At 46.1% G+C, this 24,672-nt stretch overlaps 1 long non-coding RNA gene across 2 annotated transcripts; it reads left to right on the forward strand.

The window, feature by feature from the left end:
* Positions 1-1,938: 1,938 nt before the first annotated feature.
* On the forward strand, positions 1,939-23,102 carry LOC114811113. 2 transcript variants are annotated; one of them, XR_003758816.2, is made up of 3 exons: positions 1,939-2,121; positions 12,640-12,695; positions 22,876-23,102. It is a non-coding gene; the product is annotated as an uncharacterized LOC114811113 (long non-coding RNA). The 2 variants fall into 2 exon arrangements; XR_003758815.2 differs by lacking the exon at positions 12,640-12,695.
* The last annotated feature ends 1,570 nt before the right edge of the window (positions 23,103-24,672 follow it).

Here is a 24,672-nt window from a genome sequence, read left to right on the forward strand (position 1 = left end):
GATACAAGATGATCAGGGTGCCCCATGTAGGGCTCACAGTTTTAATCCCCATTTTACAGAGGAGGGAACTGAGGCACAGAGAAGTTAAGTAAGCGCTTACTATGGGCAGAGCACTGTTCTAAGCACTGGGGTGGATACAGGGTAATCAGGCTGTCCCCCATGGGGCTCACAGTTAATCCCCATTTTACAGATGAGGTCACTGAGGCCCAGAGAAGTGAAGCGACTTGCCCACAGTCACACGCTGACAAGTGGCAGAGCTGGGATTCGAACCCATGACCTCGGACTCCCAAACCCGGCCTCTTTCCACTGAGCCACGCTGTTTCTCTGCTCTCTCTTTCTCTCCCTCTCTCCATATATATATATATATAATATATATATATATACATATAATATATATTAGAGAAGCAGCGTGGCTCAGTGGAAAGTTTTAATCCCCATTTTACAGTTGAGGTAACATTCATTCATTCATTCAATAATAATGTTGGTATTTGTTAAGCGCTTACTATGTGCAGGGCACTGTTCTAAGCGCTGGGGGAGACACAGGGTCATCAGGTTGTCCCACGTGGGGCTCACAGTCTTAATCCCCATTTTCCAGATGAGATAACTGAGGCCCAGAGAAGCGAAGTGACTTGCCCACAGTCACGCAGCTGACAAGTGGCAGAGTCGGGATTCGAACCTATGACCTCTGACTCCCAAGCCCGTGCTCTTTCCACTGAGCCGTGCTGCTTCCTCTGTTGAGTGCTTACTATGTGCAGAGCACTGTACTAAGAGCTTGGAATGTACAATTCGGCAAGGTTGGGCACCATCCATTTCCCACGTGGAGCTCACAGTCTTAATATCCATTTTACAGATGAGGTAACAAAGGCACAGAGAAGTGAAATGGCTTGCCCAAGGTCACACAGCAGACAAGTGGTGGGATCAGAAGCCACATTCTCCTCATCCCTTTCAGAGTTTCTTCAGCTCTGCAGTCAAGTTCCTGCAGGGACTGAGGCCCATGGGGAGAGGAAGAGGAGAAGCCTGGCAGATAGAAGCAGTGTGGCCCAGTGGAAAGAGCTCGGGGTCTGGGAGTCAGAGGAACTGGGTTCTAATCCTGCCTCTACCATTTGTCTGTTGTGTGACCCTGGGCAAGTCACTTCACTTCTCGGTGCCTTAGTTACCTCATCTGTAAAATGGATATTAAGACTGTGAGCTCCACGTGGGAAATGGATGGTGCCCAACCTTTTTTTATGGTATTTGTTAAATGCTTCCTATGTGCCAGGCACTGTACTAAGCTCTGGGACTGATTATCTGATTACCTACTCACGCTTAGTACAGTGCCTGGCACATAGTTTCCCCTCTGGACTGAAAGCTAGTTATGAGCAGGGAACATGTCTGCTAATTCCACTGTATTGTACTCTCCCAAGTGTTTAGTATAGTGCTCTGTGCATAAATTGTCCTCAGTAAATACCCCTGGCTGATTGTCAATCAGTCCACCATCTTTACCGAGTGCAGAGTATGGTACTAAGCACTTGGTGGAGTACAGTATAACTCTCAACAGATAAATTCCCCGCTCACAATGAGTTGGTACTCTCCCAAGCACTTATTACAGGGCTCTGCACAAAGTGAGTGCTCAATAAATACGACTGACAATGAATAAATATGACTGACCGAATGAATTTAACACTTAATGAAAAACCGTTTAAAAAGCTGCTGAAACACCTATGGGCAATCAGTAAGCACTAAATGAGTGTGATTGAATGAATGTATTTAACACTTATGAAAAACCATTAAAAAGCTGCTGAGATGCCTGTGGGCAATCAGTAAGCACTAAATAAATGTGATTGAATGAATGCATTTAACACCTAACGAAAAACCATTAAATAAGTTGCTGAAACACCTGTGGGTGATCACGAGTGGGCAGCAGGAAAACTGGGAGAAGTTCCTGTTGCTGGCAGTGAAGCTGGAACTCTTCCCCTCGCTCCTTCTCTAATTAATTGTATTTACTGAGCACTTACTGAGTGCTGAACGCTGTGCTAAGCTCTTGGGAGAGTATGATATAACCATAAACCGATCCATGCCCTGCCCACAATGAGTCAAGAGGGCAAAAGCAAACGCTCAGAATGATGGTCTCTAGGTGAACAGGTAAGTTTCACTCTGCCTCGCTGATGTTTATTTTTAATTCCTCTCTGAAGGCAGTGTTGCTTATTGGAGATGGAGCATAAGGGTACTAAACTAATATTTTCTATATCTTAATGACCTAATTGATGCTCCTAAACCCAGACTTTTCTTGGGAGCTGATGGAGTTTGCCACCCAGCACAGTCCATCGTATTTTATGAGTGTTTAGTGTGTGCAGAGCACTCGTCTAAGAGTTGAGAAGAGAACAGTATGACAATAAAACAGCACATTCCTTGCAGGTTTTCAGCTTTTCCCTCATATACGAAAGCAGAGTTGCTTTTCTGATGTTCTGGCTAAGTTTTTGTTGTGATGGGGAGAGGGAAAAACAGAAAACGTTTTTTGGCAGTGAGTTAAATGTATGAGAAATGAGAAATGAAGGAGAAATATGGATGAAATGTCTATTGCCTTATTAAAAGTGCATCTCCTCTAAGAGGCCTTCCCTGACTAAGCCCTCATTTTTTCTCCTTCTTCCACTCTCTTCGGTGTCTCCCTTGTACTTTGGGTTTGCACCTTTTATTCATCCCCACTTGGAGCCCCACTGCTCTTTAGTACATACCTATAATTTTTTTTTCATATTAAAATCCGTCTCTCCCTCTAGACTGCAAGCTCCTTGAGGACAGGGAAGTCTGCTTATCATTTACTGTACTCTCCCAAGCGCTTAGTAGAGTGCTCTGCACACATTAAGCTCTCAATAATTATGATTGAATGAATGAGATACAGTCCAGGTTTAGAAGAGAATGAAGAAGTCCCAGAGAAAAGAGTTCTTTTCCTCCCTGAGTGCCCAGTTAATCAAGTAAGGAACGGCTAAAAGCAACCCATGGACCAGATAAAAGAAGCTTAGTAGAAAGAGTGTGGGCTTGGGAGTTGGAGGACCTGGGTTCTAATGCCACCTCTGCCGAATTCTTATTCTGTGACTTGGGTAAGTTACTTCTCTGCCTCAGTTCCCTCCTCTGCAAAATGGGGATTCTTTACCCGTTCTCCAGCCTACACAGACTGTGAGCTCCACGTGGGACCTGATTATCTTTTTTTTTATGGTATTTGTTAAACACTTACTAGAACCCACAACCTCTGACTCCCAGTCCTTTACTCTATCCACAACGCCACACTGCTTCTTGAGTTGGGCACAGATCTCAAGCCAATCCACTTCACTCCTGTGTGTTCGGCAGATCACCCACAATTTTTAGCCTCTTTTAAATAAAATTCACTTTACAATTACCCCCGTCTGCCCGAGCGGGAAATGGAATATCCGTACATTTATTTATTCATATTGATGCTTTTTTTGTGTGTTGATGATAATAATGTTGGTATTTGTTAAGCGCTTACTATGTGCAGAGCACTATTCTGAGCGCCGGGGGAGATACAGGGTAATCAGGTTGTCCCACACTGGGCTGACAGTCTTAATCCCCATTTTACAGATGAGGGAACTGAGGGAGAGAGAATTGAAGTGACTTGCCCACAGTCACATAGCTGAGAAGTGGAAGATCCGGGATTCGAACTCATGACCTCTGACTCCCAAGCCCGTGCTCTTTCCACTGAACCACGCTGCTCCTCTTATGCTTTCTCTTATGTTGATGTCTGGCTCCCCCTTCTAATAATAATAATAATAATAATAATGTTGGTATTTGTTAAGCGCTTACTATGTGCCGAGCACTGTTCTAAGCGCTGGGGTAGATACAGGGGAATCAGGTTGTCCCACGTGATGCTCACAGTCTTCACAGCGTGGCTCAGTGGAAAGAGCACGGGCTTGGGAGTAAGAGATCATGAGTTCGAATCCCAGCTCCGCCACTTGTCAGCTGTGTGACTGTGGGCAAGTCACTTCACTTCTCTGTGCCTCAGTTACCTCATCTGTAAAATGGGGATTAACTGTGAGCCTCACGTGGGACAACCTGATTACCCTGTATCTACCCCAGTGCTTAGAACAGTGCTCGTCTGCTCAACTGTATATATTTTCATTACCCTATTTATTTTGTTAATGAAATGTACATCGCCTCGATTCTATTTAGTTGCCATCGGTTTTTACGAGATGTTCTTCCCCTCGACTCTATTTATCGCCATCGTTCTCGTCCGTCCGTCTCCCCCGATCAGACCGTGAGCCCGTCAGACGGCAGGGACCGTCTCTATCTGTTGCCGACTTGTTCATCCCAAGCGCTTAGTACAGTGCTCTGCACATAGTAAGCGCTCAATAAATACTATTGAATGCATGAATGCTCCGCACGTAGTAAGCGCTTAATAAATACCAACATTATTAGAGAAGCAGCGTGGCTCAGTGGCAAGAGCCCGGGCTTTGGAGTTAGAGGTCATGGGTTCGACTCCCGGCTCGGCCACTTGTCAGCCGTGTGACTGTGGGCAAGTCGCTTCACTCCTCTGGGCCTCGGTTCCCTCATCTGTAAAATGGGGATCAAGACTGTGAGCCCCACGTGGGACAACCCGATTCCCCTGTGTCTACCCCAGCGCTTAGAACAGTGCTCGGCACTTAACAAATGCGCTTAACAAATACCAACATCATTATTATTATTATTCACCCCCATTTTCCAGATGAGGGGACTGAGGCCCAGAAAAGTGACTTGCCCACAGTCACACAGCTGACAAGGGGCAGAGTCTTCTAGACCGTGAGCTCGTTGCGGGCAGGGATTGTCAGTCTTTATTGTTGAACTGTACTTTCCCAGGCGCTTAGTACAGTGCTCTGCACACGGTAAGCGCTTAATAAATAGGATTGAATGAATGAATGCAAGGATGGAATGATCCTGGTAATTTAGGCCTGGCGACGGTTCCCTAGAGCCACAGCGACACCTTGTGGTCAGCCTGCTCCATCTCCTCTATTTATTCCTGCAATTCCCTCCAGCCCAGGGAATTACAGCTTTTATTTACCAACTGAGGTCAGTATTTAATAATAATAATAAGGTTGGTATTTGTTAAGCGCTTACTATGTGCCAAGCACTGTTCTAAGCGCTGGGGGAGATACAGGGTCATCAGTTGTCCCACGTGAGGCTCACAGTTCATCCCCATTTTCCAGAGGCGGTACCCCGCCTCTGCCCCGTGTCAGCTGTGTGACTGTGGGCAAGTCACTTCACTTCTCTGGGCCTCAGTTCCCTCATCTGGAAAATGGGGGTGAAGACTGTGAGCCTCCCGTGGGACAACCTGATGACCCTGTATCTACCCCAGCGCTTAGAACAGTGCTCTGCACATAGTAAGCGCTTAACAAATACCAACATTATTAGATGAGGTACCGGAGGCCCAGAGAAGTGAAGTGACTTGCCCACAGTCACACAGCTGACAAGTGGTAGATCCAGGATTCGAACCCATGACCTCTGACTCCCAAGCCCGGGCTCTTTCCACTGAGCCACGCCGAGTGCTTTCGGTGTCCTGAGCGCTGTACTAAACGCTCCTAGATTGTGAGCCTCAAATGGGATACGACTGAGACCGGCCTGATTCATTTCTCTCTACCCCAGGTCTCAGAACAGTGCTTAATGAAAATAATAATAATAATAATAGTGATGGTATTTGTTAAGCACTTACTATGTGCCAAGCACTGTTTTAAGTGCTGGAGTAGATCTGTCTGTCTCTCCCGATTAGACCGTAAGCCCATCAAAGGGCAGGGACTGTCTCTATCTGTTACCGATTTGTACATTCCAAGCGCTTAGTACAGTGCTCTGCACCTAGTAAGCGCTCAATAAATACTATTGAATGAATGAATGAATGAAAGATTGTCCCACTTGGGGCTCACTGTCTTAATCCCCATTTTGTTTATCATTATTACTATTAGTACTAGTAATTACTAGTAATAATGATAATTGTGGTTCTTGTTCCTAATACTAATAATCATTATTACTAGTAATGACGATGGTAATGGTACTTGTTGCTAAATCTACTACTATTAACTATGATATTTAAGCAGTTAGTGTGTGCCAAGCACTGTTCTAAGCGCTGGGGTAGATACAAGTTAGGTTGTCCCAAGTGGGGCTCACACTCTTGATCCCCATTTTATGGATGAGGTAACTGAGGTTCAGTGAAGTGATTTGCCCAAGGTCACACAGCAGACAAGTGGTGGAGCCGGGATTAGAACCCAAGTCCTCCGACTCCCAAGGTCGTGCTCTTAATAATAATGTTGGTATTTGTTAAGCGCTTACCATGTGCAGAGCACTGTTCTAAGCACTGGGGTAGATACAGACTAGGCCACTCCGACAATAATAATAACTGTGGCACTTGTTACTAATAATCATTAGTGTTAGTAACAATGACAATAATAATAATTGTGGTACTTGTTACTAGTACTAATGATCATTATTACTAGTAATGATTATGTACTTGCTACTGGTAATAATTATAGTATTTAAGTGCTTACTATGTGCTAGGTACTGTACTAAGCACTGGGGTCGATACAAGCACATAGGATTCGACACAGGTCCTTGTCCCAAGTGGGGCTCACAGTCTCAATCCCCATTTTACAGATGAGGGACCTGAGGGACCCAGAGAAGTTAAGTGACTTACCCAAGGTCACCTAGCAAACAAGTGGAAGAGCTGGGATTAGAACCCATGACCTTCTAACTCCCAGCCCTCTGCTCTATCCACTAGGCCATGAGAAGCAGCGTGGCTCAGTGGAAAGAGCACGCGCTTTGGAGGCAGAGCTCATGGGTTCAAATCCCGGCTCGGCCACTTGTCAGCTGTGTGACTTTGGGCAAGTCACTTAACTTCTCGGTGCCTCAGTTACCTCATCTGTAAAATGGGGATGAAGACTGAGCCCCACGTGGGACAACCTGATTCCCATGTCAACCCCGGCGCTTAGAACAGTGCTCGGCACATAGTAAGTGCTTAACAAATACCAACATTATTATTATTATTATTATTATTATTCTCTTCTCTTGTTAAACACTTACTATGTGCCAGCCACTGTACTAAGTGCTGCGGTAGATCCAAGCTGTGACCAAACTGATTACTTTGTATCTACCCCAGTGCTTAGAACAGTGCTTGGCACATAGTAAGCACTTTACAAATATCACAGTTATTATTAGGTTGGGCACAGTCCATGTCCCACCTGGGGCTCAGAGTCTTAATCCTCAATTTACAGATGAGGGAATTGAGGTGCACAGAGAAGTGAAGTGACTTGCCCAAGGTCACACAGCAGACCACCGGAGGAGCTGGGATTAGAACCCAGGTCCTTCTGACTTCCAGGTCTGTGCCCTATCCACGAGGCCATGCTGCTTCTCTTCATAAATGCTATAGTTATTAATGAATGGTAAAGATGGTAGACACATTCTCTGCCCACAAGGAGTTTATTGGGGTCAAAATATGTATTTGCCTCCAATGTTGACAACTGAGACAGGTTTATTTGGCTTTTACTTGGGTTTGGTGTTGATTGTATCCATAGGACAGATTCTGCTCTCCCTACATGGCTGATTGAAAAGTCAGTGGGTCCGCTATTGCCTTAGCAACAGTTGGATACCCCAAAATGTTCTCCTGTTCAATCCCTTACTGAACTCCAGGCTTTAAATAATTTCCCTGTAACAATAATCATAATGATAATGGTATTTAAGTGCTTACTATGTGCCAAACACTCTTCTAAGTGTTAGGGGAGATGCAAGGTTATTGGGTTGTTCCAGGTGGGGCTCACGGTCTTAATCCCCATTTTACAGAGAAGGTAAGCGAGGCACAGCGAAGTGAAATGACTTGCCCAAAGTCACCCAGCAGGCAAGTGGCGGAGCCGGGATTAGAACCCGAGACTTCTGACTCCCAAGCCTGTGCTCTTTCCATTAAGCCATGCTGCTTCTCTCTATATTATAATGTTAATGGTATTTGTTAAGCGCTTTCTACATGCCAAGCACTGTTCTGAGCACTGGGGAAGATACAAGGTTATCAGGTTGTCCTACTTGTGGCTCACAGTCTTCCTTCCCATTTTACAGATGAGGTAACTGAAGCAGAGAGAAGTTAAGTGGCTCGTCCAAGGTCACACAGCAGACAAGTCGAGGAGCGGGGATTAGAAGCCAGGCCGTCTGATTCCCAAGCCCGGCCTCTTGCCACTATGCCACTCCGTTAGGGAAGCACCTTCAATCAATCAGGGTTATTTACTGAGCACCAACTATGCGCAGAATACTGTACTAAGCATCGGGGAGAGGACAATAGAGTTAACATACATGATCCCTGCCCTTAAGGATTTTACATTCTATCCTTGTAATTATAATGTTGGTATTTGTTAAGCGCTTACTATGTGTGCTGGGGTAGGTACAGGGTAATCAGGTTGTCCCACATGAGGCTCACAGTCTTAATCCCCATTTGACAGATGAGGTAACTGAGGCACAGAGAAGTGAAGTGACTCGCCCACAGTCACACAGCTGAGAAGTGGCAGAGCTGGGATTCGAACCCATGACCTCTGACTCCCAAGCCCGGGCTCTTCCCACTGAGCCAGGCTGCTTCCCAGGGACAGCAGAGTTAAAATTAATTACATTAGGGGAAACAGTGGTGTTTAAAGATCTGCACTTCAGGGTTGTGGTGGACACCCAAAGGTTGATATGATCCAGAAGTGCCAAAAGAGAGGGAACGGAGAGATGAGAGATGAATCAGGGAAGCCCTCAAGGAGGAGGTGATCTTTTCGTAGAGCTTTGAAGATAAGGAGAGTGGGGCGGGTCAGATATGAAGGAGGAGAGAGTTCCAGGCTAGAGAGAGGATGGGAGAACAAGGGACTGATGAAGAGAGAGATGAGATCAAGGTGCAATGAGAAGGTTATTTTTAGAAGAGCAAAGTGTGTGGGCTGGGCTGTAGTAGGAAATTAATAATAATAATGACATTTAAGTGCTTACTATGTGCAAAGCACTTTCTAAGTGCTGGGGAAGATACAAGGTGATCAGGTTGTCCCATGTGGGGCTCGCAGTCTTCATCCCCATTTGACAGATGAGGGAACTGAGGCAGAGAGAAGTTAAGTGACTTGCCCAAAGTCACACAGCGGACAAGTGTCTGAACTGGGATTTGAACCCATGACCTCTGACTCCCAAGCCCGTGCTCTTTCCACTGAGCCACGCTGCTTCTCTAGTGAGTTAAGAGAAGTGGGGGAAAACTGTGAACTCTTCCTGGGTAGGGGATGTATCTTTTTTTATTATATTGTAATAATTATAGTGGTATTTCACTCATCCAATCGTATTTATTGAGCATTTACTGTTTGCAGAGGACTGTACTAAGCATTTGGAAAGTGCTTAGTACTGTAGATTAGACTGTAAGCCCATCAAAGGGCAGGGACTGTCTCTATCTGTTGCTGATTTGTCCATTCCAAGTGCTTAGTACAGTGCTCTGCACATAGTAAGTGCTCAATAAATACTATTGAGTGAATGAAAGTACAATACAGCAATAAAGAGACAATTCCTGCCCACAAAAGGTTTACAGTCTAGAGGGGGGAGACAGACCTCAAAAGAAGTAAGCAGGCATCGATATAAATAGGTAGGATTATAGACGTATACAGCGTGGCTCAGTGGAAAGAGCACAGGCTTTGGAGTCAGAGGTCATGGGTTCGAATCCTGACTCTGCCGCTTGTCAGCTGTGTGACTGTGGGCAAGTCACTTAACTTCTCGGTGCCTCAGTTCCCTCATCTGTCAAATGGGGATGAAGACTGTGAGCCCCACGTGGGACAACCCGATTCCCCTGTGTCTACCCCAGCGCTTAGAACAGTGCTCGGCACATAGTAAGCGCTTAACAAATACCAACATTATTATATACGTAAGTGCTGTGGCGTGTTGGGGGGGAAGAGCAAAGGGAGAGAGTAGAGGTGATGTGGAAGGGAGGGGGAGCTGAGGAAGAGGGAAAAGTCTGGGAAGGCCTCTTGGAGGAGGTGAACTTTCAGTAGGGCTTTGAAGGGGGGGAGAGTGATTGTCTGTGGGATTTGAGGAGGGAGGGCGTTCCGGGCCAGAGGCGGGCCGGGGGCCGGGGGTCGACGGCGGGACGGGCGAGAAGAAGGCCCGGGGAGGAGGTGAGCGGCGGCAGAGGAGCGGAGCGTGCGGGCGGCGATGGAGAAGGAGAGAAGGGAGGTGAGGTAGGAGGGGGCGAAGGGATGGACGGCTTTAAAGTCAATGGTGAGGAGTTTTTGCCTGATGTGGAGGTGGATGGGCAACCACTGGAGGTTTTTGAGGAGAGGGGTGACAGGCCCAGAACGTTTCTCTAGAAAGATAATCCAGGCAGCAGAGTGAAGTATAGACTGAAGCGGGGGAGAGACAGGAGGTTGGGAGGTCAGAGAGGAGGCTGATGCAGTCTTGAACACTCCAAGTATTCATTCATTCATTCAATAGTATTTCATTCATTCAATAGTATTTATTGAGCGCTTACTATGTGCAGAGCACCGTACTAAGCGCTTGGAATGTACAAGTCGGCAACAGATACAGTCCCTGCCCTTTGACGGGCTTACAGACTAATCAATTTATTGAGCACTTACTATGTGCAGAGCACTGTACTAAGCACTTGGAATGGACAAATCGGTAACAGAGACAGTCCCTGCCCTTTGACGGGCTTACGGTCTAATCGGGGGAGACGGACAAGAACAAGGGAATAAATAGAATCAAAGGGAAGAACATATCCTTAAAACAATAGCAAATAAATAGAATCAGGAATCAATAGAATAAGAATAAATAGAATCAAGCACTTAGTACGGTGCTCTGCACACAGTAAGCGCTCAATCAGTACAATTGAATGAATGAATAAATTCATCCAGTCAGGATAGGATGAGTGATTGTACTAATGTGGTAGCGGTATTTGTTAGCGCTTGCTATGTGCCAGGCACTGTACTAAGCGCCAAGGTGGATACAAGCAATTCAGGTTGGACTGGATTGGCTGTCCCACGTGGGGCTCACCGTCTCAATCCCCATTTTACAGATGAGGGAACTGAGGCCCAGAAAAGTGAATCGACTTACCCAAGGTCACACAGCAGACAAGTGGCGGAGCTGAAATTAGAACCCCTGACCTTCTGACTCCCAGGCCCGTGCTCTGTCCACTATGTCATGCTGCTTCTCTCTCCCAAGCGCTTAGTACAGTGCTTTGCATATAGCAACTGCTCAATAAATACAAGGGAATCAATAACTGAATTGAGTGCTTTAAAACCTGTGATAAAGTGTTTCTGCTTGAAAGCGGATAATTCATCCATTCATTAGTATTTACTGAGCACTTACTCTGTGCAGAGCCCTGTACTAAGCACTTGGAAAGTACAATTTGGCAACAAATAGAGACAATTCCTACCCCAAAATGGGCTCAAAGTCTAGAAGTGGGGAGACAGAAAACAAAACCAAGCAAAATAAGCGGGATTAGTAATTAGGGTTTTGAGGAGAGGGGAGATGTGCACTGATACCAGTTGAGAAAGATGATCTGGGCTGCAAAGGGGAGAGACTGGGGGCAGGAGATCTGAGGGGAGGCTACAACAGTAATTGGATGAGGATCTGACAAATACCTGGGCCATAGGAGTGGCCATTTGGATGAAGAAAAACAGGTCAGGTTTTTGGAAATATCGTGGGGGAAGAACCCGCGGGATCTGACCAGAGAGTGAAGATGGAGGTTGAAAAAGAGAGAGGACCTGAGGTTATGAGCTTGAGCGATGGGGAAGAGCCCCCCTTTTCCTCTGTTCCTCCTCCCCTTCCTATCATCCCAGCTCCCTCCCTCTGCTCTACCCCCTCCCTGCCCCACAGCACTTGTGTAATAATAATAATGTTGGTATTTGTTAAGCACTTACTATGTGCAGAGCACGGTTCTAAGCGCTGGGGTAGACACAGGGGAATCGGGTTGTCCCACGTGGGGCTCACAGTCTTCATCCCCATTTTACAGATGAGGGAACTGAGGCACCGAGAAGTGAAGTGACTTGCCCACAGTCACACAGCTGACAAGTGGCAGAGCTGGGATTCGAACTCATAACCTCTGACTCCAAAGCCCCTGCTCTTTCCACTGAGCCACGCTGCTTCTGCAGCTTCTGCAGTGTATATTTGTACATATTTATTATTATATTTATATTGATGCTATTGATGTCTGTCTACTTGTTTTGTTGTCTGTCTCCCCTTTCTAGGCTCTGAGCCTGTTCTTGGGTAGGGATTATCTCTATTGGTTGCCAAAGTATACTTTCCAAGTGCTTAGTACAGTGCTCTACACACAGAAAGTGCTCAATAAATATGATTGAATGAATGAATTAGAGGGGCAGGAGGAGAGGATTTGGGAAGGAAGATGAGGAGTTCAGTTTTGGAAAAGCATTATGGCCTATTAAAAGAAGCCTGGGCCTGGGAGTCAGAGGTCATTGCTTCTAATCCCAGCTTTGCCACTTGTCTGCTGTGTGACTTTGGGCAAGTCACTTAAACTTCTCTGGGCCTCAGTTCCCTCACCTATAAGTGGGGATTAAGAATGTGAACTCCATGTGGGACATAGACTGTATCCAACTTGATTAGCTTGTATCTATTCCAACGCTTAGTACAGTGCCCGGAATATAATAAGCACTATTATCATTAATATCATTAAAAATATTTTAAAAATTTGCCTAGGGAGTCTTCCATGCAAGTGATACAATCTGCGGTGGTTGAGCAGTGGAAAAGAAATGGTGAGTCAATCAGTTAATTGTATTTATTGAGTGATTATGGTGTGCAGAGCACTTGTGAGAGTACAATCGAACAATATTACAGGCAAATTCCCTCCCCTCAATGAGTTTACAGTCTAGAGGGAGGAGGGGGTGGCGGATGGGACTGCTTATTCCAGAGTCTCAGAATCCATCCATTCATCTCCTTTGATATCATTCATTCATTCAATAGTATTTATTGAGCACTTACTATGTGCAGAGCACTGTCCTAAGCGCTTGGAATGTACAAATCGGTAACAGGGACAGTCTCTGCCCTTTGACAGGCTTACAGTCTAATCGGGGGAGACAGACAAGAACAATAGCAATAAATAGAAATAAAGCCACTCACAGACTGTCTTCCCCTGACTACCAGGAAATCTCCCTCCCTCAAAACACACATTATAATGATGGCATTTGTGAAGCACTGACTATATGTCAAGCACTGTTCTAAGCGCTGGGGTAGCTCCAAGCTAATCAGGTTGGACACATTCCCTGTTCCCCATGGGGCTCCCAGGCTTAATCCCCATTTTTCAGATGAGGGAACTGAGGACCAGAAAAGTGAAGTGCCTTGTCCAAGGCCCCACAGCAGACAAGTGGTGGTGCCGGGATTAGAACCCAGGTCCTTTTGACTTCGGGGCCTGTGCTCTATCCACTAAAACACACTGCTGCAGCCCTTTGTAGACTGGGAGTCCCAAGCAGGACAGCAGGACAAGGGACAGGACTGTGAGAAGCAGCATGGCTTAATGGAAAGAGCCCGGGCTTGGGAGTCAGAGGATGTGGGTTCTAATCCCGGCTCCGTCACCTGTCTGCTGTGTGACCTTGGGCAAGACATTTAACTTCTCTGTGCCTGTTACCTCATCTGTAAAATGGGGATTAAGATTGTGAGACCCATGTGGGACAACTCGATTACCTCATATCTATCCCAGCGCTTAGAATAATGTTTGGCACCTAGGAAGCTGTTAGCAGTTACCATTATTTTCAAAAAAGAACCTAATTCCCACTCTTCCCTCAATCAAAATCAATCAGAGATATTTATTAAGAGTTTACCGTGTGCAGAGCTGCTGTACTGAAGACCTTGGAGAGTCCAATACAGAAGTCACGGTAGGCAAAAACCCTAGCTTTGGCAACCATTAGAACTTGTACCTCAGGACACCAAGCCCTCTATTTCTCACATCTTTTGAGTAGGTTTCCCGTGGTCTATCTTTAGAACTTCCAAGAGCAAAAACTCTGGGGAAAAAGAACATCAGAAATTGCAGGAGAGATGTGCAGTCTGGAAGCAAGATTATGATGCATTTCTCACATTGCTTTTGCCAATTGGTTTCTTTTCTTTACCCCAAAGTTGTTTCCAGTGAACTAATCTTCGTGGATGTGCCTAGCCCTTATCTTGCCTTATGCTGTAGAGTTGTTTCTGACCCATAGCGGCACCATGGACACATCTCTCCCAAATAATAATGTTGCTATTTGTTAAGCGCTTACTATGTGCCGAGCACTGTTCTAAGTGCTGGGGTAGATACAGGGTAATCAGGTTGTCCCACGTGAGGCTCACAGTTAATCCCCATTTTACAGATGAGGTAACTGAGACACAGAGAAGTGAAGTGACTTGCCCACAGTCACACAGCTGACAAGTGGCAGAGCCGGGATTCAAACTCATGACCTCTGACTCCCAAGCCTGTGCTCTTTCCACTGGGCCACGCCGCTTCTCTATGCCTCACCTCTATGCCAAATGCCTCACCTCCATCTGCAAGCATTCTGGTAGTGGATCCATAGAGTTTTTTCTTGGGAAAAATCCAGAAGCGGTGTATCATTGCTGCCTTCCACTCTGTAAACTTGAGTCTCCTCCCTCGACTCTCTCCCATGCCAATAGTAAGTAATAAAAATCATGGGCCTTGTTAAGTACTGTATTGTAAGGAGGAGCAGCGTGGCTCAGTGTCAAGAGGCTGGGCTTGGGAGTTAGAGGTTGGGGGTTCGAATCCCAGCTCTGCCACTTGTCAGCTGTGTGACTGTGTGGGCAAGTCACTTCACTTCTCTGGGCCTCAGTTACCTCATCTGGAAAATGGGGATTAAGACTGTGAGCCTCATGTGGGACAACCTGATGACCCTGTCTACCCACGCGCTTAGAACAGTGCTCTGCACATAGTAAGCACTTGAAAATACCAACATTATTATTATTATTATTACTAAGTGCTGGGGTAGATGGATCAGAAAGTAGACGCAGCCTCTGTCCTATATGAGGCTCCAAGTCAAAGTAGGAAGGAATGGGATTTAATCCCCAATTTAATAAAATTGATAATGATAATTGTGGTATTTAAGTGTTTACTCTGTGCCAGTCAGTGTACTAAGTTCTGGGGCAAATACAAAGTAACTGGGTTGAACACAGTCACTGCCCCACATGGGGCTCAAGATCTTAATCCCCATTTTACAGATGAGGTAACTGAGGCCCAGAGAAGTGATGTGACTTGCCCAAGGTCACACAGACAAGCGTCAGAGCCTTCTTCTGACTCCCAGACCCGGGCTCTATCCACTAGGCCATGCTGCCAGTTAGCCCTGAACTTGGTCTTGTCACCTTCAATCAATCAATGTTATTTGAGCACTTACTATGTGCAGAGCATTGAATTAAGCACATGGGAGAGTACAGTGGATCAGAATCAGCAGTCACGTCCCCTTGTTAACTGAGTCTAAGAAGGTACTTTTTGATCTTTAATTATGGGATAAATTCATCCCTTTGTAGTAATAATAATTGTGGTATTTAAGTGCTTAGTATGCGCCAAGCATTGTACTAAGCGTTGGGGTGGTACAAGCAAATAGGTTTGGAAATAGTCTCTGTCCCACGTGGAGCTCGCAGTCTCACTCCCCATTTTACAGATGAGGTAACTGAGGCCCAGAGAAGTGAAATTACTTTCCCAAGGTCTCATAGTAGATCAGTGGGAGAACTGGGATTAAAACTCACAATCTGCTGACTCCCAGGCTTGTGCTCTATCCACAATGCCATGCTGTAAGCACTGTCACGAAACCAAAACTTCTCACTCTAGGCTTCAAGGCTGTCCATCACCTTACTCCTACTACCTCTCCTCCCTTCTCTCTTTCTCCCGCCCAGCCCGCACGCTCCGCTCCTCTGCCGCCCACCTGCTCGCCGTCCCTCGGTCTCGCCCGTCCCGCCGTCGACCCCTGGGCCACGTCCTCCCGCGGTCCTGGAACGCCCTCCCTCCTCACCTCCGTCAATCTAATTCTCTTCCCCTCTTCAAATCCCTACTTAAAGCTCACCTCCTCCAAGAGTCCTTCCCACACTGAGCTCCCCCCTTTTTCCCTCTGCTCCCTCTACCCCCCTTCACCTCCCCTCAACTAAACCCTCTTCTCCCCCCTTTCCCTCTCCTCCTCCCCCTCTCCCGTCCCACCCCCTCAGCACTGTACTCGTCCACTCAACTGTATATATCTTCATCACCCTATTTATTTTGTTTATTTTGTTTAATGAGATGTACATTACCCCGATTCTGTTTATTTGCCACCGTTTTTATGAGATGTTCTTCCCCTTGACTCTATTTATTGCCATTGTTCTTGTCTGCCCGTCTCCCCCGATTAGACCGTAAGCCCATCAAAGGGCAGGGATTGTCTCTATCTGTGGCCGACTTGTACATTCCAAGCGCTTAGTACAGTGCTCTGCACATAGTAAGCGCTCAATAAATACTATTGAATGAATGAATGAATGTTAGATCCAAGAAAATCCGCTTGGACCCAGTCCCTGTCTAGCACAGCACTTATAGTCAAACAGGGAAGAGGGAGGACAGGTATTCAAGACCTAATATAAACATCTTTTCATTCATTCAATCGTATCTATTGAGCACTTACTGTGTGCACAGCACTGTACTAAATGCTTGAATGATGGTATTTGTTAAACGCTTACTAGGTGCCAAGCACTATTCTAAGCCCTGAGGGAGATACAATATGTGCCAAGCACTGCTCTAAGCACTGTGGGAGATACGAGGTAATCAGGTTGTCCCACATGGGGCTCACAGTCTTAATCCCCATTTTATGGATGAGGGAACTGAGGCACAGAGAAGTGAAGTGACTTGCCCAAAGTCACACAGCTGATAAGTGGCGGATCCGGGATTAGAACCCCTGACCTCTGATCCCCGAGCCTGGGCTCTTTCCACTGAGCCACGCTGCTTCCCAAATCTTTTCTTCTTCCTACTTAGTCCGTGAGCCCCATGTGTTCAGGGACCATATCCAACCTGATTATCTTGAATCATCCCCAGCGTTTAGTAAAAATAATAATTATGGTCTTCGTTAAGCACATACTGTGTGCCAGGCAGTGTACTAAACTCTGGGGCGGATACACACAAATCAGGTTAGGCACAGTCCCTGTCTCACATAGGGCTCACAGTCTTAACCCCCATTTTACAGATGAGGGAACTGAGGCCCAGTGAGGTGACTTGCCCAAGGTCAACCAGTAGACAAGTGGCAGAGCTGGGATCAGAACCCTTGACCTTCTGACACCCAGGCTCTATCCACGATGCCATACAGAGCTTGACACACAGGACTTAAATACCATTAATAATATGAGGAGCCCGAGACCCAGAGAGGTCAAGCGGCTAGCCCAGGGTCACCCAGCCCATCTGCCCCTTGTCCCTTGCGCTTTCCAGTACGCCACACTGCCTCTCTGTGCCGTTCCCCTACTTAAATATCGGGTTGCCGCGGTGTTGACACAGATCTTTCTGCGGGTGTCTTGACATTGAGCTGCCTTGATGGAAAGGAACATGTATCGTTAATAACACCCTAGCAGCTTCGCGATCTGGGCGTTTGCATACACCGGGGGCAGATAGTTAACCTGGAGGTGTAGGTTGGTGCTATTACTTTCTCTTGGAATAGATTGCCACCTGACTCAAGATGGATCAGAAATGTATCTTCTGTAGATGTGGCCGCCTCAGGCACCCACGCGCGCAAAGAGATATTTCATCATCCCGGGCGCCGTCTTCAGATACAGAGGGCAACTCAGTACAGTCCCTCTTTCGATCCCGTTTCTCAGCGGTTGCCGGATTGTGAGCTCCTCGAGGGCTGGGATCGCGTCTACTAAGTCGGAGGTAGTCTTCCCACTGCTTAGTACGATGCTCTGCGCAAAGTCAGTATCGTGCTTGGCTACAGAAGGCCTCGGGTCTATCATTTGATCAATCGCGGGTATATATTAGAGAAGCAGCGTAGCTTAGTGGAAAGAGCACGGCTTGGGAGTCAGCGGTCGTGGGTTCTCCACCACTTGTCAGCTGTGTGACTTTGGGCAAGTCACTTAACTTCTCGGTGCCTCAGTTACCTCATCTGGAAAATGGGGATTAAGACTATGAGCCCCACGTGGGATGACCTGATCACCTTGTGTCTACCACAGTGCTTAGAACAGTGCTTGGCACATAGTAAGCACTTAGCAAATACCATTTTTATATACTGAGAGCTTGCTGTGTACGGTAAAATCCGCCACGTATCTACTGTGTGACCTTGGACAAGTCGCTTTGCTTCTCTGGGCCTCAGCTACCTCTTCTGTAAAATGTCCCAGCTACGTGGGACAACCTGATTACCTTGTATCTCCCCCTGAGTTTAGGACAGTGCTTAGCGCATAGTAAGCACTTAAATACCATAATAATAATAATATTGTGACTCGTTCAAACTGATTCTCTTTTTGCCTAGAGGGGATGCATTCACCTGCCTTCCCTCCTACTCTCCAAAACATACACATATCCCGATGCCTGACTACTTGTTTTGTTGTCTATCTCCCCCATTTCGACTGTGAGCCTGTTGTTGGGCAGGGATTGTCTCCATCTGTTGCTGAATTGTACATTTCAAGCGCTTAGTACAGTGCTTTGCACACAGTAACCGCTCCATAAATACGATTGAATGAATGAATGAACATTCCACCGCCCTTGTCCAGTATTCTTCCCTTCAATCTGGCTTTTATCTGGTCAGAGAGTCTCCAGGAGACCGAAGGCCAATACATTCCTGGCCTGCAATGAGTTCTGGTCCTGACATCACTTGCTCTCATAGTCAGCATCACTTTAACCCACCCTTCCTTCTACCACGACCTCTATGCGGATGATTCCCAAATCTCCATCTCCTGCCCTGCTCCCTCTCGTCAGTCTTGCATTTCCTCCTATCTTCAAGATATTTCTATTTGGATGCTTCCCTTCACCTCAAACTTGACATGTCACAAAGTTGTGTTTTTTTTTTTATCTTCCCACCCAAATCCTGTCCTCCCCGTGACTTTCTCATCACTGTAGACGACACCACCATCCTCCCTGTTTTACAAGCCTGTAACTTTGGTGTTATCCTTGACTCCTCTTACTCATTCAATCCACATATTCAGTCCATCACTAAATCCTATTGGTTCCACCTTCACGACATCGCTAAAATCCGCCCTTTCTTCTCCATCCAAAGTGCTACCACGTTAATCCAATCACTCCTCCTATCCCGCCTTGATCCTATCAGCCTCCTTGCTGATCTCTCTGCATCCTGTCTCTCCCCACTCCAATCCCTACTTCGCTCTGCTGCCTGGATCACTTTTCTACAAAACATTCAGGCCATGTTATCCCAATCTTCAAGAGGCTCCAGTGGTTTCCCATCCACCTCCACATCAAACAAAAAGTCCTCACCATCGGCTTTAAAGCCGTCCATCCCCTTGCTCCCTCCTCCCTCACCTCCCTTCTCTCCTCCTACAACCCAGCCCACACTTCACTCCTGGTGCCGCTCACCTTCTCGCTGTACCTCAAGAGAAGCAGCATGACATAGTGGATAGAGCACAGGACTGGGAATCAGAAGGTCATGGGTTCTAATCTTGACTCTGTCACTTGTCTGCTTTGTGACCTTGGGCAAGTCACGTTACTTGTCTGGACCTCAGTTCCTTCATTTGTAAAATGGGGATTGAGACTGTGAGCCCCTCATGGGACAGGGAGTGGGTCCAATCCAATTTGCTTGCATCCACCCCAGTGCTTAGTGTAATGCTTGGCACATAGTAAGCACTTAAATACCATAACAATAATGATTATTATTATTACTTTGACCTCATCTACCTCTCACCTATGTCCTGCCTCTGGCCATCCTTCTTCATATCTGACAGATAATTGCTCTCCCCCACTTCAAAGCCTTATTGAAGGCACATTCCCTCCTCCTTCTCCTCCTCCAAGAAGCCTTCCCTGACTAACCCCTTCTTTCCTTTTCTCCCACTCCCTTCTGCGTTGCCCTGACTGGGTCCCTTTCTTCATCCCCCCTCCCAGCCCCACAGCACCTATGTAAATATCTGTCATTTATATTGATGTATATCTCTCCCTCTATATTGTCAACTCATTGTGGGCAGGGAATATGTCTGTTTATTGTTTTATTCTATTCTCCCAAGCTCTTAGTACAGTACTATGCAAAAAGTAAGCACTCCATAAATATTATTTACTAATAAGTGCTTGGTTAGATTCAATAATAATAATAATACTAATGATATTTAAGTGCTTACTATGTGCCAAGCACCATTCTAAGCACTCAAATAGATACAGGGTAATCAGGTTGTCCCATGTGGGGCTCACACTTTTAATCCTCATTTTACAGATGACATAACTGAGGCACAGAGAAGTGAAGTGACTTGCCCAAGGTCATATAGCAGACAAGTGGCGGAGCCGGAATTAGAACCCACATCCTCTGACTCCCAAGCCTGTGTTCATTCATTCAACCATATTTACTGAGCGCTTACTGTGTTCAGAGCACTGTACTAAGCACTTGGAAAGGACAATTCAGCAGCAAATAGAGACAAGCCCTGCCCACAAGGGGCTCACAGTCTAGAAAGGGGAGAGACAGTCATCAAAACCATGCTGCTTCTCTTAAGAAGCAGCTTCTCTTATTCAGTATAATGAGGTGGGACATAATCCCTGACCCACATAGGGCTCACAATTTAAGAGGGAGGGAGAACAGGTATTGAATTCCCATTTTACAGATGAGGCAACTGAGGCTCAAAGAAGTGAAAGGACTTGGCCCAGCAGGCCAAAAGCAGGGCTGGGACTAAAATCTGAAGGAGTCATGGTATTTACTGAACACTCATCGGTTGTAGTGTATTATACTCAGCATTTGGGAACTACAAGACAAAGAAGTGACAAATTACCTGGCCAAAAGGAGTTTAAGGTAATGCAGGAGGAAGACATAAAAGCCTTCAAGAGTAATCAATCAATTGTATTCACTGAGCTCTTACTGTGTGAAGGGATCTGTACTAAGCTCATTGTCAATCCAACAGAGTAGGTAGAAGCGTCCCCTGTCCACGAGAACCTCAGAGTCTAGAAGGGCAGACAGATATTAATATAAAAGAAGAAATTCTGGATAATGTACATAGGAGCTGACACAAAAAATAGGAGGACTAATTCTCTGGAGAAGACAGTAATGCTAGGAAAAGTCCAGAGAAAAGTTGGAAGAGGCAGATCGGCAGTGAGATGGATAGAGACCATAACAATGATATCGGAAGAAAGGTTATGGATTATGGCAGAGGACAGGACGTTAGGGAGAAAGTCTATCCGTGGAGTCGTTATCAATTGGAAATGACTCGATGGCACTTAATGATGATAATAATAACAATAATAATATAGCTGAGAGGCTGAAGATGGGATAAATACCAAGTCCCCAAAGGGTACAGATCTAAATACATTGATGGTGCAGAATAGGGAGGGAGTTGTAATCCAAGTAGAAGTACCCCATGGAAAAAGCATGCATTTGTAAATGCTGAGCTTGGATATAATAAGTCCAGCCAGAGGTGTGACTTAAATGCTATTATTATTATTATTATGGGCTTACTTTGTGTCAAGCATTGTTCTAAACGCTAGGGTAGGCACAAGCTCATTGGGTTGGACCCAGTCCCTGTCCCATATGGAGCTCCCAGTCTTAATCCCCATTTTACAGATGAGGTAACTGAGGCACAGAAAAATTAAGTGATCTGCCCAAGGTCATACAGCAGGCAAGTGGTGGAACAGGGATTAGAACCCAGGTCTTTCTGATTTGCAGGCACATGCTCTGGCCACCGGGCCATGATTCATTTGATCATATTTATTGAGCACTTACTGAGTGCAGAGCATTTATGTGACATTAGTCACTGGGAATTGCACAAATTGCACTTGAATTTGCTCCCATCCCTCAGCCCCACAGCACTTATATGCCTATCCATAATTTATTCAGATTAATATTTGTCTTCCCATCTAATAATTATGATTATGGTACTTCTGAAGTGCTTACTATGTGCCAAGCTCTTTACTAAGCGCTGAGGTGGATACAAGCAAATCGGGTTAGACACAGTCCCTGTCATTCATTCATTCAATAGTATTTATTGAGCACTTACTATGTGCAGAGCACTGTGCTAAGCACTTGGAAAGTACAATTCAGCAACAAATAGGGACAATCCCTGCCCAACAACAGACTCACAGCCTAGAAGGGAGGAGATAGACAGCAAAACAAGGAAACAGGCAAACAAGTAAACAGACATGGGGCTCACACTATCAATCCCCATTTTTACAGATGAGGTAACTGAGGCATAGAGAAATGAGGTCATTTGCCCTAGGTCACCCAGCAGGCAAGTGATGGAGCCAGGATTAGAATCCATGATCTTCTGACACCTAAACCCATGCTCTATCTACTATGTCATGGTGCTTCTCCCTATGCCATGCAAGCTCACTGTGGGCAGGGAACATGTCGACTGACTCTGTTGTATTATATTCTCTCAAGTATTTACTGCCGTGGTCTGCACATAGTAAGTGCTCAATACATATAACTGGGTTTACCTGCTTTGTTTTATCATCTGTCTCCTCCCTTCTAGAGACAGTGAGCCGGTAGAGATCGTCTCTGTTGCTGAATTGTACTTTCCAAGCGCTTAGTACAGTGCTCTGCACAGAATAAACTCATTAAATATAATTGAATTAATTAGAGGAGCTGGAGTTTGAGGAGGGGTTTAAATGTGGGGAGATTTGTGGTCTGTCTGATGTGGGGAGGGAGCGGGTTCTTTGTAGGACAGGGACCGTGTCCAACCTGATTTGCTTGTACCCACCCCAGCGCTTAGTTCAGTGCCTGGCATATAGTAAGCGTTTAACAAATACCACAGTTATTATAGAACATTTTTCCAACCGCCCAAACCCTGAGTGAATCTCTCCAGCTCAATTTCTGGGTGGTTTTCCAGATAACCCCTTCTCGGGCAGGAGGGAAGGGCCCCAGGCAGAGGCGAGCGAGGAATGTGATTAGCGACACCAGAGAAGAAGCCCAGGATGCTGTGAGATTGTCTCCGTGTAGAGATCGTCATGGCAACCAAGTGGCAAGTTGAGCCACTAGACTTTCTTCAGTGAACTGCAGCACTCCTTGGATTTTCCAGCCCCGCCGGGGATTGTGAAAATAAATTTTGTTCTTCAATTGCCGCTCTACCACAGTCTAATCTTTCCCCAAAGGCCAGTGGGCTTGGAGACGGGATCACTTCATTCAATTCACTCACTTGTATTTATTGAGAGATGACTGTGTGCAGAGCGCCGTACTAAGCGCTTGGGAGAGTAGGAAACAACAATAAACAGGAGCATTCCCTGCCCACAAAGAGTTTACAGTCTAGAGGAGGGGAGACAGACATCAATACAAATAAATAAAATGACAGATAAGGACATAAGTGCTGTGGGGCTGGGAGGGGGGAAGAACAAAGGGAGCAAGTCAGGGAGGCTTGAGATCCTGGCTAGCAGGAGACCTCTTAGGGTGGTCAGTCAGTCAATAGTGTTTATAATAATAATAATGCCATTTCTTAAGCGCTGACTATGAGCTCTGGGGTAGAAAAAGGGTACCAGGTTGCCCCACGTAGGGATCACAGTCTTTATCCCCTTTTTACAGATGAGGTAACTGAAGCACAGAGAAGTTAAGTGACTTGCCCAAAGTCACACGGCTGACAAGGGACAGAGCAGGGAGTAGAACCCACGACCTCTGAATCCCAGGGTTTACTGTGTGCAGAGCACTGTACTGAGCACTGGGGAGAGTACAATAGAACAGTTGAATAGAAGCAGCCTGACGTAGTGGATAGAGCACAGGCCTGGGAGTCAGACGGTCATGGGTTCTAATCCTAGCTCCGGCACATGTCTGCTGTGTGACCTTAAGCTTCTCTATGCCTCGGTTACCTCATCTGTAAAATGGGGATTGAGACCATGTGGGGCAGGGGCTGTGTCCAACCCGATTTGCTGGTATTCCCCCCCGCAGTGCTTAGTACAATATTTGGCACATAGTAAGCACTTAACAAATGCCACCACCATCATCATTATTCTTCTTATTAATAACAATAAACAGACATATTCCCAGTCCACAGCGAACTTATGGTCTAAAGGGGGCAAAGTGGAAATAGGTTAGTCTGTTAGACTAGTGTTTTGGATAGAGTTTCTCAGGGGAAAAGGTTTCTACCTCATCTGTCAAGGGGCTCCGGCATGAACACCGCCCCCTCCTAGTAAGCGCTCAATACATATGACTGATTGGGATTACCTGTTTTGTTGTCTGTCTCCTCCCTTCTAGAGACTGTGAGCCTGTTGTTGGGCAGGGATTGTCTCTATTTGTTGCTGAATTGCATGTTCCAAGTGCTTAGTACAGTGCTCTGCACTCAGTAAGCTCATTAAATATGATTGAATGAATTAATTGATTAGAGGAACTGGGGTTTGAGAAGCGGTTTAATGTGTGGAGATTTGTCCATAACCTGGTCCAGGATCCCTGAAGCTGTACACAGATTTCACTGGCCTCCTCGCTGACCTCCCTGCTTCCTGCCTCTCCCCTCTCCAGTCTGTATGTCACTCTGTTGTCTGGATCGTTTTTCTAAAATGTCAATCGTATTTGACAATAATCATAGTTGTGGTATTGTTAAATGCTTATTATAATAATAATGTTGGTATTTGTTAAGCGCTTACTATGTGCCGAGCACTGTTCTAAGCGCTGGGGTAGACATAGGGGAATCAGGTTGTCCCAC

This window comes from Ornithorhynchus anatinus, chromosome 4, assembly GCF_004115215.2.
Source record: "Ornithorhynchus anatinus isolate Pmale09 chromosome 4, mOrnAna1.pri.v4, whole genome shotgun sequence".
Lineage (NCBI taxonomy): Eukaryota > Metazoa > Chordata > Mammalia > Monotremata > Ornithorhynchidae > Ornithorhynchus > Ornithorhynchus anatinus.